The following is a 19,108-nucleotide window of genomic DNA, read 5'->3' on the forward strand; positions in this document are numbered from 1 at the left end:
TTCAGCCGTCACCACCATCCTATAATTTCCCATCCACTTGAGCCGTAGCACCATATCCCATTCTTTCCCATTCCGCAGCCACCATACATGATTAATCACCTTTGCCGTGCATTCCATGATAATTCAACATAACACATCATTCAGCCGTATTCTCCCATTATCCCAAAAACTGTGCAGCCACTCTACCCTTCCTCCTCCATTCCACACCTTTCCCACCATTGCCGCAGCCACCATAACCTTTCCTACATCCATCCTAAACCCAAAATAACACCCAAAGTACCCACACTACCTCACTGCCGCAGCAAGGAGAAAGGGAAAGAGGAGCTTGGACACGCCGAAATTCAAGTGGATTCGTTGGGCGTTCTAGGTGTAATCAATCCTTTGTGCTTTATGTTTAAATTCAATTGTATTTCTCTTTTTGTGAACATGAGAGGCTAAACCCCTAATTAGCTAGGGGGTGATTCGAAACCATGTTTATGCTTGCAATATAAATTGATTACTTTTGGTTGGAATTTCATGAATGGTGAATTCAATTTGTTTAACTGCTTGATCGATAACTTATTTATGTATGTTGATTGAGAGTGCACGCTTAATTTTCATGCATGAATATGACGCTAGAATATAAGTGAATTTCACCTAATAGTTATGAACTTATATTCACAAGTAGTGGAGGTTGCTTATAAACAATCGCGTTAAATAAATTCTTGGCACTAGTTTCATGCTCATCATAGTAACGAATGTCTCGTCAACACTTATAGTTTTCATGATGCTTAATGATCTTTGATTGTATCTTTATTGTGCTTTTCACGTAAAGGACTTTTGGAGAATGTTTTGAATTGCGTTGCGCTAACCCATCCAATTCATTAACTTAAGGAAAACTTGACGGTTAATTTAAGCGGACCTAATTAACCCGGGGTGTTGAGTTTCATAATTCATCGAAAGACCAACTGAAAATCAAATTGTATGCAAGTGTGACATGTGTGGAGAAGAACCTTCTAGCTAGCATTCATCCATATTTTCATCACATTCATATTTATATTCTGCCTTTTAATTACAATCTTTGCATTTAGTTAATTTCGTCAAAACCTCAATCCCCCTTTACTTTAGTGTCTAATTTAGTTAGAAAGTGTCTTAGTTTGTGTTTATAAGTGTTTTGCATTCTTTGAGTCTAGTTTAGTGTTTTTAACGTTTGTTTTACGTTTTTGAGTCAGTTTCCAAGTGATTTAGTAATCCCTCCTAATCCCCGGTCTAGAACGATCCCTACTTGCATCTTTACTACAATTGTCACAAGAGGGTTTTAATTTGTGTGCTTAATTAGTTCGCATCAAATTTTTGGCGCCGTTGCCGGGGATTAGCAACTTTGCTAATCCCTTGGATTGTTATTTTCTGTTTAATTTAGTTTTTGTTAAGAATTCTGATCTTGTTTTGTTTTCCTTGTTTTAGGTACTAGTGCATGACTCGGAGTTCTCAACCGATTCGTGAGCATATCTCGGATTTTGACAGCGATTTTGAGAGGACTTTGAGACGGAAGAGGAAGCCACACGAACCAAGTCCACAACGTCTGGAATCTGACCTTGAAGAAGAAGAGGCCACGGCAGGTGTATTTGAGGAACCCACGGCAGGGATATTTGAAGAAGTCCAAGGCATGGCGGTGGACAACCGTACACTCAAGGAGCTTTCCGCCTCAGGTTTGGATAATGCCGCACCCTTGTGCATTCAATACCCCACGGCTGCCCAAGGTAAGACGGATGAGTTTGAATTAAAGTCAAGTTTGCTTCATCATATTCCTAAATACCATGGCTTGTCCATGGAAGATCCTAACAAACATTTGAAAGAATTTGAAGTAGTTTGCTCTAGTATGACTCCCGTCACTGTTGACGGAAATATCTTGAAGATGAAGGCTTTTCCATTCTCTTTGATGGATAAAGCCAAAGATTGGTTATATGAGTTAGCTCCCGGCACTGTCACTTCTTGGGAGAGTATGAAGAGAGCGTACTTGGAGAAGTTCTTTCCAACTTCTCGCATCATCCTCCTACGCAAAAAGATAAGCGGAATCCAGCAAGAAGAAGGTGAGTCTTTTCCTACGTATTATGAACGATTTAAATCACTTGTTGCTTCTTGTCCACAGCATCAGATGAAGGAGGAGTTGCTCTTGCAATATTTCTACGAGGGTCTCCTAGCTCTAGAACGTCAAATGCTTGATGCTTCGGCGGGTGGAGCATTGGTGGACAAGACGCCCAGGGATGCCAAGGTCTTGATCGCTAACCGAGCATTGAACGCTCAACAGTATGAAGGAGTAGGCCAAAGAGGACCCCCACGGCAGCAGGTTCATGAGGTAAGTTCCGCACCTGATATTCATTCACAGTTAGTTAATCTTACTTCCATTATGTCACAGATGGCCGAGGGAATGAAGATGCAAGGACCTGTGGTATGTGACGTATGTTCTATCCAAGGACATGTCTCCGAAAAGTGTCCTCAACTCATCGAGAATGGCGGATGGGAGAGTGCGAATGCCATTGGGTTTCAAAGCCAAAATCAGTCAAGACATGATCCATACTCTAACACGTATAATCCGGGGTGGCGAGACCACCCAAATTTCAAGTGGAGGGAGCCCCAGCAACCACCACAACAAGGAGGCTTTAGACAACAACCCCCGGGGTTCTTTCCCAAAACCTACGACCCACCCCAAAATCAAGCCCAATCCGGCCCAAGTGCCTCAGGTACGTCTCTTGACAATGATGCACTTCTTAAGATACTAACTAAGTTGTCTAATGGGCAGGAAGATCAAGCGAAGGCTATGCAAAACCAAGATAAGAGGGTGGATCAACTTGAGAAACAAATTGGGCAGATTGCCGAGTTTGTAGGTAAGTTTCGAGATCCCGGACAACTCCCTAGTTCCACCATTCCAAACCCAAAGGGAGGGTTCGAAACGGCCAACGCAATTACCTTGAGAAGTGGCAAGGAAGTTGGCATTACATCCAAACCATCACCATCAAGCCCCGAAGAGGATGAAAGACGGAGAATTGAAGAGGATGAAGCAAGCCAACCCACGGCAAAGGTGGAAACACCTTTGCCACAAGCTTCAAATGACTCCAAATTGTCTAATTCGGCCAAAAAGGGTAAGAATGTGTCAAATTCGGTTCCTACTAATGTTTTTCCTTTCAATGTGCCTTTTCCTAGTAGGTTCATGCAAACAAAGAAGGAGGAGCAGGAAAAAGACATTTTGGAGACGTTTCGGAAAGTCCAAGTAAACATTCCTTTACTTGATGCCATTAAGCAAGTGCCCAGGTATGCAAAGTTTTTAAAAGAGTTATGCACAACTAGGAAAAGAATTGCAAACAAAGAAGTTGTGAAAGTAAGTGAAAATGTATCTGCGGTTTTGCAACGAAAGTTACCTCCAAAATGTAAGGATCCAGGGAGCTTTACTATCCCATGCACAATTGGAAACACGAGATTTAAACAATGCATGTTAGATTTAGGTGCGTCTATTAATGTCATGCCATATTCCATTTATGCATCTATGAACCTTGGTGAGTTGAAACAAGATGGCGTTGTAATTCAATTGGCCGATCGTTCTAATGTTTATCCCAAGGGAGTCCTTGAGGATGTTTTAGTGCAGGTTAATCATCTCATCTTTCCTGCAGATTTCTATGTCTTAGAAATGGAGGATGCGAGCGATGCTCCATCATTGCCACTCTTGCTAGGCCGTCCGTTCATGAAAACGGCCCAAACCAAGATTGATGTGGCCAAGGGAGCACTAACAATGGAGTTTGGTGGTGAAATAATTAAATTCAATGTTTATGACTCTATTAAGAATCCTAACGATAGTCATTCTTGTTTTGTTGTAGATGTGCATAAGGACAAAGGGCCGAAAGGATCCACACTTACCACGAAGGATGAATCAAGCACCACCATTGGAGAAGAACGTGGAGTGATTGCCCTACAACCACCCAAGATGGCCGAAACTTCAAATGGGGACATTGTTGATAGGGCTCCTGATTTTGAGCCTTCACTACAATATGTTTGTAAGTCGCCAAGCCCAATTCCAATTCCCATTTCAAATAATAGGTCGTTACCTTCTGTGATGCAGGTGACCAACGAATTTAAAGGTGGTGGGAGCAGTTACATGGACGTTCGGAACCGAAGCACCACCATCAGGGAGGATCACTATCCCCTCCCATTCATTGAGCCATACTACGAGAAATTTCAAGGAGTATACCGTGGAGGACATACACATCCATACCGTGAGCCAGAGTGAAGTGAGAAAAGAAGGTCTCGTCCGGCTGCAAGACGTAAAAGAAAGCGCTACTTGGGAGGCAACCCATGCACTCAACAAAGGAAGAACTTGGGAATCGCTCCACACTCAGATTTGCGTCCCTAAACCCTTTTCCTTTGTTGCTTACTTTTTGTTATGTGTAATGTGTTCAATTGTGTCTAAAACATTGAGGACAATGTTTAGTTTAAGTGTGGGGGGGTAACATTCTGTTTTGAGATATTTTTGCATGAAATTCGTAGGGTATTACCACCTAACATGTCTAAACTTGTTTTCCACTGTTTTTAAGTGTTTTTAAGCTATTTTTAGAGTCTTTTTATGTGTTATTTTGAAAAATCCGAAAATCCCCTAAAAATTTGAAAAATTGTTTTGAAAAACCCAAAAAAGAGTTGTGTTTGTATGTTTGTTTGTGTCGTAGGGTACCTTCCAACACAATGATGAGGATTTGGTTTTTAATTGCATGATGGTTAAAGAAAGTTACAAACATGGATGGACGTTTGATATACTCTTTGGTTTATGCTTGTTTGTAGTTATAGTTTACGAATTCACATGTAATCACAAATGATAAAAATCAGTTTTTGTAACATGCTTGAAGGAATGAACTCAAACTAACGCTACATCCCGGTGAAACTTGAGCCTAAACGTTATTTGGAGAGTTCAAATCTGTGCATTATTGTTTTCTATAGTCGTTGCATGATCTCATTACTCTTTGCTTGGTTACTACTTAGAAGGCGTTTCATCACTTAGTTCCACATGCTAGAACTCATGCCCATTTCATTCAAAGCATGTTATTGATTTGCATAACATATATTCAAGATGAAGTTGTGTAGTGACCACCATCAAAACCAAATAGCCATGTGCCCTTAACTCATTTTGTGTTTAAGTTTAACCCCATTGAGCCGTGTTAGCCCATGTTCTTTGTTAACCCACATTATCCTCACCTAGCCTAGAATAGGGCCATCTGTACCCTTGTTCTTGAAGCATAGTAAGCATGAATGAATTCCCTTTGATTAATGTGTTGCAGAAAATAAGTGTGGGGGAAAGAGTCTTTATGTGAGTTGATGTGCCATAGGCACGGCTAGAAAAAGAAAAAAAAAAAAAAAAAAAAAAAAAAAAGAAGTGAAAAAGAGTTGAAAAGTATTGTTTGTTGACGTAAGGGCCCAAAACAATGAATTAGGCCCTAAGAGTTGTTTGAATCTTCCCTATTTGTCTAAAAGTTGATTTCTGCATCCTAAGGGAATTCTAGGTCTTAATTTCATTACTTTACTTACTATTGCTTAAAGAATTTTTGTTTATCCCTATCTTTCCTTGTTAGCCAATACCACAAGCCCCATTACAACCCTTGACTTCTATCTTGAGTGTTGTGCATTTCAATTGTCGAGTTTGAATTTGGTATGAGCATATGGTGTCACTGGTTCTCGCATCTAAGTAGTAGCATTCCATTCATGAGATCATATCTTAGCATGTTTAATTACTCCAGAAATTGCGTTCTTTGTTATAACATATGTGAGTACTAGTCTTTCATGTTTACATCAATCTTCTCACATATAACTAGTGTAGGGTGTGTAGTCAGAAAATCTGAGTGAAAATTGAGTGCATAACTAGTGAGGAATTGAGGGAATTCTCTAAGGCATGTTACTACATTCAAAATGTGTTTTAATTGATTAAATGCGAACTAGTGAATGGTGACTATGATTAAGTATGTGCTTGAGGGGAAGGAAGACTAAAAGCTATGTGAGTAATGATCTTTGACATGTCATGTGTCATTGGAAATCCCTGAGGCAAATGTTGGAAGGTTTAGGTTATGTTTGTTTGTTTTGTTTCGTCTTGTTTACTTTAGTTGTTTTGTTTTGCTCGAGGACTAGCAAAAGTTAAGTGTGGGGGAATTTGATAGGAGCATATTCATGCGACTTAATTAGCTTGTTCTCGTGCATTTATGTTGTGTTTACTTAGCTATTTTAGTGTTTAAGGCTACTTTTGTGTATTTTCAGATTATAAGGTCAAAGGGTGCAAGAAGATGCAAATTGGAGCCTTTTGGAGCAAAAGAGGAATAAATGAGTTGAAGACTTGAAGAAACGATGAATTCCTACCAAAACGAGGATTTTTACTCAAACAAGGATTCCTACTTGAAGTATGAAAGTAAACCCTAAGTTTCCCGCTTTGGTAACCTTTCCTAAACTTTAACGTCCGTATTTTCTAGCCACTTTGTAGGCCTTGTATACACTTTAGTACACAAGACCAAGGCCCTAGCCCAATTTCCAACCCATGCCGTGCCTTTAGCCCAATTCCCTTCCCTTGCCGTGCAAGGGGGGGTAGTTTTGTCTCATTTTATGCATTTAAACCCTAAACCCTAATAACCCTAGTTTTACAACCTTGCAGCCGCACCTTAATTCATATTGATTCACCTTTCATTCCATATTCATTCACCCTAATATTCACCCAAAAATCCCATTAGCCATTCACCATAATAAATTATTCTATCATTCACCCTAATTGAGGCAGCCACCATCCCATTTATTTTCTTCTTTTTGGCGGTGCATTCCATGATTTTTCATCCTAATTTCCCACCTTAAGCCGTGACCCCCATTCAGTCCCTCCATTCCACCCTAATTTCCCAATAAGCCGTCACTCCTCACATTAAACCTAATACTCTCCCATTTATTCCCTTACAAGCCGTGGCCCCCCCATTTTAATTAGCACCTTTTTTCTCCATCACGGCCAAAAAAAAAACTCCCATTCACCTTTTTTTTATCCATCACAGCCGCAACCTCCCATTCACCTTTTTCTCCATTTCAGCCGTCACCACCATCCTATAATTTCCCATCCACTTGAGCCGTAGCACCATATCCCATTCTTTCCCATTCCGCAGCCACCATACATGATTAATCACCTTTGCCGTGCATTCCATGATAATTCAACATAACACATCATTCAGCCGTATTCTCCCATTATCCCAAAAACTGTGCAGCCACTCTACCCTTCCTCCTCCATTCCACACCTTTCCCACCATTGCCGCAGCCACCATAACCTTTCCTACATCCATCCTAAACCCAAAATAACACCCAAAGTACCCACACTACCTCACTGCCGCAGCAAGGAGAAAGGGAAAGAGGAGCTTGGACACGCCGAAATTCAAGTGGATTCGTTGGGCGTTCTAGGTGTAATCAATCCTTTGTGCTTTATGTTTAAATTCAATTGTATTTCTCTTTTTGTGAACATGAGAGGCTAAACCCCTAATTAGCTAGGGGGTGATTCGAAACCATGTTTATGCTTGCAATATAAATTGATTACTTTTGGTTGGAATTTCATGAATGGTGAATTCAATTTGTTTAACTGCTTGATCGATAACTTATTTATGTATGTTGATTGAGAGTGCACGCTTAATTTTCATGCATGAATATGACGCTAGAATATAAGTGAATTTCACCTAATAGTTATGAACTTATATTCACAAGTAGTGGAGGTTGCTTATAAACAATCGCGTTAAATAAATTCTTGGCACTAGTTTCATGCTCATCATAGTAACGAATGTCTCGTCAACACTTATAGTTTTCATGATGCTTAATGATCTTTGATTGTATCTTTATTGTGCTTTTCACGTAAAGGACTTTTGGAGAATGTTTTGAATTGCGTTGCGCTAACCCATCCAATTCATTAACTTAAGGAAAACTTGACGGTTAATTTAAGCGGACCTAATTAACCCGGGGTGTTGAGTTTCATAATTCATCGAAAGACCAACTGAAAATCAAATTGTATGCAAGTGTGACATGTGTGGAGAAGAACCTTCTAGCTAGCATTCATCCATATTTTCATCACATTCATATTTATATTCTGCCTTTTAATTACAATCTTTGCATTTAGTTAATTTCGTCAAAACCTCAATCCCCCTTTACTTTAGTGTCTAATTTAGTTAGAAAGTGTCTTAGTTTGTGTTTATAAGTGTTTTGCATTCTTTGAGTCTAGTTTAGTGTTTTTAACGTTTGTTTTACGTTTTTGAGTCAGTTTCCAAGTGATTTAGTAATCCCTCCTAATCCCCGGTCTAGAACGATCCCTACTTGCATCTTTACTACAATTGTCACAAGAGGGTTTTAATTTGTGTGCTTAATTAGTTCGCATCAATGTGCATCTTATATTTGATCACTTTCACACACTTACATAGTCTCTCTAGTTAAATAAGTTTAGTTTTGGTTTTTAATTATTCACATTTCTTTTATTAGTATCACTTCTGTTGCGCACTTGGCTACGTTACTCTCACATGGCGGCCAGCACGTCTCGACTCCGGTCGGGGTGTGTCAATTTGGTATCAGAGCAAGGTTGGGTAGTCCTATATTTTTTCTTAAATCCTAAACATTTTGATCTCTTATGTCAGAACCATGCCACTTCGTAGGGAGCCATGTACTTATTCTGAGTTTGAATTTCCAAATATTGGACAACTTAGTGAAGCCATTGCTAGTGCTATTCAGTCCTCACTTCATCATCCCTATAGGACCCCCTTGAAGACTGTATATAACTTGAAGCTAAATGATTTCTTTGGTAATGAAGGGTTCGAGGGACCTAAGCGTTGGCTTGACCATGTTGACAAAACCTTTCGGATGATACAGCGACAGGGAAATCTTTCAGAGGACAGATGGGTCGAGATAGCCACTTGGTTCTTGCATTTGGAGGCTGCATCATGGTGGAAACAAGAATCCTTTCAACTGTCAGCTGAAAATGCCACAAATTGGGAGGTTTTCAAGCATATATTTCAGAAGAGATTTATACCTCCGGAGTATTTAGATCATAAGAGGGATGAATTCTCAAAACTGAAGCAAAGGAAAATGTTAGCCATTGAGTATCATCGAAAGTTCACTGATTTGTTCTGATATTGACCATAGATTGTTGCAAATTTTGCTAATAAGCTCTGACGCTTTAAGAAGGGTACTCGTAAGAAGTTGCGTTCTATGGCGACTTCGACTCCCTATTCTGCATATCAAGAGTTTTTCGAGGTATTACTTCGGGTTGAGGACTTTGAGAATGCTCCAGATGATAGTGATGAGGAGGAAGAGAAAGGTAATACTCAGAAAAATAATACTAATAAGGATAGAGGGCAATCATCATACGATCCTTGTAAAACACATAATTTTAAGCGAAATGGCTACAGTTCTGGTTCGTCCAGTGGTGGTTTGAATTCTACTATGCTGCGGAAGGGCGGCAGGTTCACAGGTGGTTCCCGATTCTAGAGGTAGAGAAATCCTAACAGTTCTGGTGCCCCACTTTGTCGTAGGTGTAATAATCATCATTTTGGGGAGTGTAGACAAGGTGGGAGTGGTAGATGTTTCACTTGTGGTCAGACGGGGCATAGGGCTAACCAATGTCCGCAAAATTAGCAGAAACTTGAGCCCTCTGTATTACCACTAGTTATACCCCTTCAACTGACTTAAGGGCCTAGTGGCTATACTCCAATGGGTTATGGTGATGCTTACCACTATCAGGGAGATGTAGCTCTGTATTCCAGGGGAGCATACCAGTATCTAGCTGATCCATATTATTAGGGTAGTTACCCACAGTACCAGGGAGGCTATATACCATATGCGCCATATCAAGACGGTGGACCACAGTGGTATACTGGAGGACAGTCCCAGAACCTTGATGTTGCCTCTAGCAATGCTAGTTCATCAAGGTAGCCTAATCAGCCCAGTCAGGGATGAGGTATCCAAGGACAAGGTAATCAAGGAAATAGAAGTCGTGGAGGTCGGCAGCAGGCAGAGGGCCATGTTCATCACATCACTGTGCAAGATGCTCAGAACAACCCTAATCTGATTATGGGTACATTAAATATTCTTTGTTACTTTGCTAGAGTATTAATTGATTCAAGTGCCACGCATTCTGTTATTTCTTATATGTTTGCTTTAAAGACTCAACCACACCCTACTCCCATTAGTTATGAATTGGAATTTTCCATGCCTAGAGGCGTGACTTGTTATGTTAGCTGGGAGTATCAAGGATGTCCTGCTTTTGTTGAGGATGTCATCATACCAGCTAATCTTGTTCCTTTGGATATTGTCGATTTTGATGTTATTCTGGGCATGGATTGGTTACATTACAATCGTGCCAAGTTGGATTATTATAAAAAGGTTGTCACTTTCCATCGATCGGGCTTACCTGTGGTCACTTTTGTTGGTGAGCATTGTGGATTGAGGCAGGGCTTTATCTCGACCGTGAGAGCGGAGTGATTGTTGAGGAAAGGATGTGAGGCTTATCTAGCTTATGTGGTACTGCATAAGGATACTTCTACTCATGTGGAGGATGTTAGGGTAGTCAGGCATTTTCCTGATGTTTTTCCTGATGATTTACTTAGACTACCACCAGATCATGAGTTGGAAATCGCTATAGATTTAATTCCAGGTACAGATCCTATTCCTTTAACCCTTTGTCGAATGGCTCCTGCTGAGTTAAGAGAATTGAAAACCCAATTACAAGAACTTATTGATAAGGGTTTCATCCAGCCAAGTACTTCGTCGTGGGGAGCTCCAATTTTGTTCGTGAAAGAAAGATGGAACTCTGAGGCTATGTATTGATTATCGACAATTGAACTGGGTGACAATTAAAAATCGTTATCGACTGCCTTGTATTTATGACCTTTTTGGCCAACTTCAGGGTGCATGTGTGTTCTTAAAGATTGATTTAAGATTAGGGTACTATCAGCTAAAGATCAAGCGTGAAAATGTCCCAAATACAGCATTTCAAACTCGTTATGGTCATTATAAGTTTCTGGTAATCCCATTCAGGTTAACTAATGCTCCAGCAACCTTTATGGACCTGATGAATCGGGTTTTCACCCATATCTTGACATGTTTGTTATTATCTTCATTGATGATATTTTGGTATATTCCAAATCTAAGGCAGAGCATACTAGACATCTCACTCTGGTTCTGAAGAAGTTAAGGGAAGATCAATTGTATGCAAAATTTAGTAAATGTCAATTTCGGTTGGATCAAGTGTTATTCTTAGGATACATGATATCAGCCCAAGGTATTCTTATAGACCCTCAAGAGGTAGTTGCAATAGAGAATTGGGAACAGCCCCATACTGTCACGGAAGTACGGAGTTTTCTCGGTTTAGCCGACTATTATTGACGTTTTGTTAAAGATTTCTCAGCTATAGCTCTGCCATTGACGAGGTTAACCCGGAAGAGAGTTAAATTTGAGTGGAGTGATGATTGTGAGCGAAGCTTTCAGCAACTGAAGTATTGTCACAATCATGCACCTATGTTGGCACTTCCGAATGACAGTGGGAACTTTAAGATTTATAACGATGCTTCTTTGAATGGCATGGGCTGTGTACTAATACAGCATGGTAAAGTGATCGCGTATGCTTCGCGACAATTAAAGGCCCACAAAATGAACTATCCCACTCATGATCTCGAGTTAGCCGCTATTATCTTTGCATTGAAAATCTGGAAGCATTATTTGTACGGGGAAACGTGTCGAATCTTCACCGACCATAAAACTCTTAAATATATTTTTACTTAGAAAGATCATAATCTCAGGCAGCGGAGATGGGTTGAGTTGCCCAGTGATTATGACTACACGATTGAGTATCATCTTGGTCGTGTACATTCTGTAGCGGATGCTTTAAGCAGGAAATCCCAGGGTCGACTCAACTCACTTTATGCATGCAGTGTTCCACTCTTGACAAAGTTGTGATCTACTAGAGTCACATTAGGGGAAGATTACCAAGGAGCTCTACTTGCTAATTTTCAAGTTAGGCCAATTTTGCTGGATTGTGTACTCGAAGCTCAGGCTAATGATCCGGAATCTCAGGAGTTAATACAACAGTGTCTAAAGGGAAAAAGAAAGACCACAGGATTCGGATACCAGATGGTATGCTTATGCAGGGTGATCGGATGTATGTACCAGACATAGCAGAATTAAAGAAAGATATACTTGATGAACCACATATTTCGGCCTATGCAATGCATCTTGGGAGTATCAAGATGTATAACACCATTCGACCTTTCTATTATTGGCCTGGTATGAAAGGAGAAATTGATGAGTATGTGAATTGCTATGCCGTTTGTCAACAAGTCAAGGCAAAGAGGAATAAACATTTTAGGTTATTACAGCCACTTCTCGTACCTCAGTGGAAATGGGAAGATATTACCATAGATTTCAAGTACAAGTTACCTCGTACGTGGAATGGTTATGATGGTATTTGGGTGATAGTTGATCGACTCACCAAGTCAGCACACTTCAAACCCGTTCGAGAAAATTACTCATTGAGTAAGTTGGCAGAATAGTTCATTTCAGAAATTGTCAAATATCATGGTGTTCTGGTGAGTATCATTTCTGATTGGGATCCCAGGTTCACTTCTAAGTTTTGGGTAACTTTCCAAGAAGCTCTCTGTTCAAGATTGCTTTACAGCACAGCTTATCACCCTCAAACGGATGGACAATCTGAGAGAACCATTCAAACGCTAGAAGATATGTTGAGATCCTCAGTTTTGTAGTTTGGCGACACTTGGCATAAGCGTTTAGCTTTGATCGAGTTTGCTTATAATAACAGTTATCATTCGGCGCTTTATGGTAAACCATGTCGTACCCCGTTATGTTGGTCTAAAGTTGGCAAAAGAGTGCTAGTGGGCCCTGAGATTGTGGATGAGACCACATAGAATATTCAGGTGATTAAAGCTAACTTGAAAGCGGCCCAGGATCTACAGAAGAGTATCGCCAATAAACATGCCACTAACAGAGCATATAAAGTTGGAGATTAGGTATTTCTAAAGTTATCTCCGTGGAAAGGCGTGGTACGGTTCGGTAAGAAACATAAGTTAAGTCCTCGGTATATTGGACCGTATTAGATCACTGAGCAAGTTGGTGAAGTTGCCTATAGGCTTAAGCTACCTCCGGAGTTATCAAAGGTACATGATGTTTTCCATGTGTTTATGCTTCATCACACTGTCTCTGATCCATCGCATGTAATTCCTTCTCAGTCACTGGAGATTAACCCAGATTTTGACCTGCGATAAGGAACCTATGATGATCTTGGATTGGAAAGATAAGGTTCTTCGGAACAAGACCGTTCGTATGGTGAAAGTTTTGTGGAAGAACCATTCAGTCGAGGAGGCCATCTGGGAAACGAAAGAACTCATGCGGGACCTCTATCCATGTCTATTTTATGGCTATTGAAGTGTTGTTGATGTGTAGGAATTTCGGGGATGAAATTTTCTTAAGGGGGTAGATTGTGACGACCCGTCCCAAATTCTTATATATATTTTCTCCCCTAGTGTGTAAAGTGACAATATTGCCCTTGTTGGCTTAGCGACGTGGATGTACATATGCAGTTCTAAATTAATTTCCTCATTATCATAATCAGATTGTACTCGACGTCACGAGCTCATTGACGCTAGTTAGGGCCGAATTAGAGAAGGAAGTTACGAACGTATAGAATGTTAACAAACCAAAATAAGAAACCAATCACCATAATTCCTATTTCCTTTGACCCAATTAGGTATTTAGGCTATTATCTCATCTGGACCAATCAAAATTAGTCCTCTCTCTCCCACTCTTACGGCATCCCAATTAGGGCTTAACATTTTCTTCTTCTGCCCAATCAGGTTGACACATGCACACACACACATGCACATACACACTTTCTCCCCTCTTCTAGAGCCTTCTCTTTCCTTCTTCTCTCTGCGCTGTTACACCCACGTACACCATCATCATCAAACTCTCGAGGATTGATTCTTTGGAAACCACCATCATTCTCCTCTCGACCTCACGAACTCAGCCATACCCTTAGTGCATCAAACGGATGACATGAACGTGAGAAACCAGAAGCTTCGATGAGGAGTCAAGTTTGCTCTAACGCAATCCCGGCATGGTTTTGAGATTTTAAGGCTTGGAAAGGTATTCACCCAACTTTCCTAACTCATTGAAGTAGTTTTGGAGTGAAGTAGACACTGGTATAGACGAGTTTGGAAGGTTGCAGATTTGGCTGAAAGTAGCAAGGGAATTTCCAACCGTTTTCCATTAGATTTTGAAATTCTATTAGGTATGAATGTGTTCTACTCTTCAAGACCTTCAAATCCATATAAATTTCATGGATTTTGGTTGAGAAATGACAAAGTTATAAGCTTTAGAAAATTTTCCAAAAATCGACAAGTGCAGCTGGCGGAGTGACCGGAGAAGAAGGGAATATTTCGTTAACTTTAACGGAAGATTCTAACGGTATTAGGTACTGTCAGTTACAATTAATGGAATATTCCATCAAACTGGCGGAATATTTCTAACAATGATAGTCAAGCGGACGGCACGTGCCTGCGCATGGCCAGCGCGTGTGGCCGTGCCTTGGCCAGCGCGTGAAGGCGCATCCGGTGTCCAAAAAATTTTCTAAAAATATGTATATGTTCGTACTATCAAGTAGATCACGTTGGGATATTCAAACACCCCATTTGAGCAATGTATGAGGAATTAATCCTGGGCTTTGTTTATGTGCTATCAAATAAACGTTAAAATAGTTGTATCGCATATAGGTGAGAGGTACCCCAAGGACGAGCATGGACAAGCGAGGCTAGGGGGCTACAATCTTGCTACTTATCAATGAGTGGGCATTTTTGTTCTATATACATATATATATATATATATATATATATATATATATATATATATATATATATATAAATGCTTTATGATTTCCAAAAACTATTTGATGCTGCGGAGACTCAGGTAAGCTTCAGGTGAGTTAGCATGTGATTGCTATGCATTTATGCATTTAAAGCTTATTATGTTGCACCCTGGTGTTAGTGCTCTCGCCCGAGGCCAAGGCATAGCTTTCACGTGATTGTTCACCTCCTGCACTGCATGCTCACCTTGGATCCAAGTTTTGGTGCTAGCCTATCATACAAACCACAATAGGTGGTTCCGACTCATAGGTGACCCATGATTTATCACATAGGTTTCACGTGATCGTAGCACTTAAGCGTACTTATTTACAGCCAGCTTGTCGTACAGGTCACATTAGGTGACTCGGACTCGTGTGCAGACATATGTTGATGAGCTATAGGTCCAATCATACAGGTCACGTTAGGTGACTCAGGTTGGCATGCTAATTTATATTGACGTTTTACCTGGCTTACATATTTTAGTGTTGAACGTTATGACATGGCATAATTCTGTTTTCACTGCCCTTGAACATTGTTTTTATATACGTGCATATTACTATTTCCTGGAAATTATACGAGTTTTACAGAGAGGGGTTATTATGTTCATAAAGATAAATGTGTTTTTCTAAAGCTTTGTTTTTGCCCACTCACCCTTCTGTTTTGCGCCCCTCTAGATTCTATGTAGCTGCTCGTCTTTGGTGGTTCACGAGGACTACACAGTGGCTCTAACGTTTCCATAAATAAAAGTAGGGATCTTCTCCCTATTTGTATAATTAGTACTTAGTTAGTTCGACTGCACTTTCGTTTTACCTATCCTTTGATATGCATGTATCTTATATTTGATCACTTTTACACACTTACATAGTATCTCTAGTTAAATAAGTCTAGTTTTGGTTTTTAATTATTCACGTTTCTTTTATTAGTATCACTTCCGTTGCGCACTTGGCTACGTTACTCTCACGTGACAGCCATCACGTCTTGACTCCGGTCGGGATGTGTCAGTGTTCATCTCTCAATTCCCCCATATATGTTTGTCATAATCCCAAGCACAAAATGTGAAAATTGAAGCTAAAAATGAAATGATCACAATATTCACTTAAAGATTATTTGTGTAAAATTACGCTGAATCATAATCCTTGAATATGGAGGAAAGCAAAATTGCACTAAACCTTTATAGGAGGATAAACTTACCCTTTTATTATACACATTAGTTATAAAGAAATAAATATCTTTATATCTTAGAAATATTGACAATTATTTTCGTCAATAAGTTGACAAAAATGTGAGTATTTAAATTGACAATTGTACTAGAATAATGTGAGAGTGGTCACTTGGGGCTGATAATCTGGGCCATGACTATGACGAATTTATCCCAGTGAATATTACCATCCTCACTGGCCAGCTAATGCAGAAATTGTCTGGGCCATGAGTTCGACGAATTTATCCCAGTGAATATTCCCATCCTCACTGCCCAGCTGCTGCACAAATTGATCCAACTCCTCCTCGGTGGGATCTTGCCCTAACGATCTCAACACATCGGCCAGCTGATCCCTAGTGATTATGCCTTAAAAAACAAAAATAATTGACAAATTATTAAATTGTAAGATGAATCAATCTCTTCTTATATGTGCTTACTGGAATCAAATTCAAACCCCAACATAGTAGAATAAAATAAACAACATTAACACAATCATGTACGGAGCTACCTTGGGTTTAGGCCCCACTCATTTTTTTGGGTGGAAAAAATGTATATGATGCATATAGGAATCTCATGTTATAGAGCAGTTTCAACCATAAAATTTAAAAAAAATTGATTGAAACATTGGTTGGGCGATCAATGGATGAGTAATACCAGATTATTTTTATAAAGAGATATTTGATAGTATTGGTAATTAAGAAAATGCGCACGTCGAGTGATATTGTAATATATTGTATAAAAAATAAATAAAAATAAAAATAGAAAAAACCTTATTAGTTAGTACATAAGTGTTTTGTTTAATAAATTTTTGAGCTTTTCAATTTTTGACTTTGTTGTTTGAGGATGCCCCCATCCATATAGATATATGGCTTCGTCCCTGAACATAATAGTTCAGGGCTAAGTTTAGCCCCTCCATGACTGGAGATTTATCATCTGTTACCTATACCATTATTTACAATAAACAACATTAACATAATAAGGCATCAATGTGTGAGATTGCTAATCATCTTTTACATTGGTGTTGGCTAAGCCTATGTGTACTCAACTGAAAAATTAGATCGGAAGATAAGTTCAGCCCTATCAGGTTTGAAATTTTGCCTTCGTCCCTGGCAGTACGTACTTTGACATGGTACACACACACACACACATCATATACATGTACATATGGAAAGAGGGTTCTAACCAGTGCCATCCGGGTCGAAGGTATTGAATTTAGTCTTGAGCATGTTCAGTTGATCATCTGTCAATTGATCTGCCATTGTTTCTCTTCTTTCCAAATTAAACGCACTGTTTTTCTTTTACTCTATGGAAGCTCTGAAAGAAATGGAGCTATTTAAAGTGCATACAGTTAGTTCTTTTGGTGGATTGCAGGAAATCTCGTTGCTCTGCTGCTTTTTACTACCCTTATTTGTGTTAATTTCTCAAATGACTACTGAAAATGCAACACTTGGAATTTGACGCGGGTTTTCTGGCGGAAGATAACAAGAGCACATCCTCCATCCAATTCTTTGTATCTATATCCTGTATAAAAAGTGAGAAGACAAAAAAGTTAAAACATTCATAATTTCAAAAATACCTATTTCGAGTAAAGATTTTAAAATAAAATAATTAAGAATAAGATGTAAAGAGCAAATTGGCACACGCTCATGGCTAGTATCTCTAATATTTGTTAAAAAAATAAAAAAATAAAAAAAAACTTTTTGTTATTATTTTTTTCAGGTTTTAGTATCCGGTCCCTATTTGTTAATGTTCATTGATTGAAACCTTATTAGTGTTCAAATTTTAATTAAAGTCTCTAACATTAACGTATTAATGAATCAATTACATAATTTTTATTACTCACACCTTTATTAAACTCCTAATTATTTTTCAATTCAAAACATTTCCCACATAAAAATAAGTTTGTGTTGCAGTCATATTTAGAATAGGAATGTGATTGTGTAAATTTTAGTGGATCTAGGAATATCTCTTATATTCCTATTAGGACTTGATTACCTATTAAGAGTTGTAATCCTAAAAGGATAAGGATTTTACCTGCCCTACTACTATAAATAAAGGCATACTAGTGTGATATAACACACACCTCGCAATTATATCTCTCTTCTCTCTCTTGCTACCGCCAGCCTCCCTCTCTCTATTCCCTTAGAATAGCTCAGTTAAATAGGCTTATAACACGTTATCAGCACGCTCTTGCCAGAAGCTAAAGAACTGATAGATCCTAGAAGGCTATCTTCTACAAAATTCAAAGGCTCTTATTTGTTTTTTGCTACTTAGGTACGCTTAAAATAAAGTAAGATATTTGAAACGTCCATGAAGCATAAAAACATTCCCCATGATGCATGAACCCCCTATATTTATATTTTCCTTCCAATATATATATATATACACGTTTCATGAATTATGCAATTATTTTTGCTATGTGGAATTTATGAGTCAAAGCATATAAATAAATTAGAAGCAATTTAGGGTTTTTCAAACCCTAGAGAATTCGAAGAAAAAAAAAACAGGAAAATTGGGAACTGTGTGGCACCACCATCGCATCACCACCATGACACCACCGGACCACCACTGGCCTGAAGCCCAATTATGTGGCGCACATCATGACACTGTGTCGTTTTTTGACACCCTTGGACCACACGGCAACAGCCTTTGGGCTTGCTGTGCTGACCCAAGCACCCCAAGCCTTGCCTAATAAGCTCAACAAACCCCAAAGCCCCCTTGCCCAACCAAGAAAACCTATAGCCTTCTTGACCCGTTGTCCCATGATTTGGACTGTCTGTAGCAGCCCGTAGCCCATGCGCCCCAGCCCACTTCCCGCAAACTTGTCTGTTGGGCTTAGCTCGCCCTGACCCAGGCCCAGCTTCAGCTAGGCTTCCCAGACCCAACCCAATCAGCTTTTTGTTGGGCATGCACCCATAACCAATTCCCTTGCCTAAACGCCAGTAGCTGCTGCTGCTGAGCTCCCCAACCTCGGGCCGTGGCCTGTAACCACATG

General features: G+C 39.6%; 1 long non-coding RNA gene across 1 annotated transcript; it reads right to left on the reverse strand.

Moving 5' to 3' along the window:
* Positions 1-16,085: 16,085 nt before the first annotated feature.
* LOC137709688 (uncharacterized) lies at positions 16,086-17,437 on the reverse strand. The gene is made up of 2 exons (XR_011064916.2): positions 17,297-17,437; positions 16,086-16,479 (listed from the first exon to the last, which is right to left on the reverse strand). It is a non-coding gene; the product is annotated as an uncharacterized LOC137709688 (long non-coding RNA).
* Between the last annotated feature and the right edge of the window lie 1,671 nt (positions 17,438-19,108).

The sequence above is a fragment of the Pyrus communis genome, chromosome 6 (assembly GCF_041283825.1).
Source record: "Pyrus communis isolate YQ-2024b chromosome 6, ASM4128382v1, whole genome shotgun sequence".
In the NCBI taxonomy this organism is placed as follows: Eukaryota; Viridiplantae; Streptophyta; class Magnoliopsida; order Rosales; family Rosaceae; genus Pyrus; species Pyrus communis.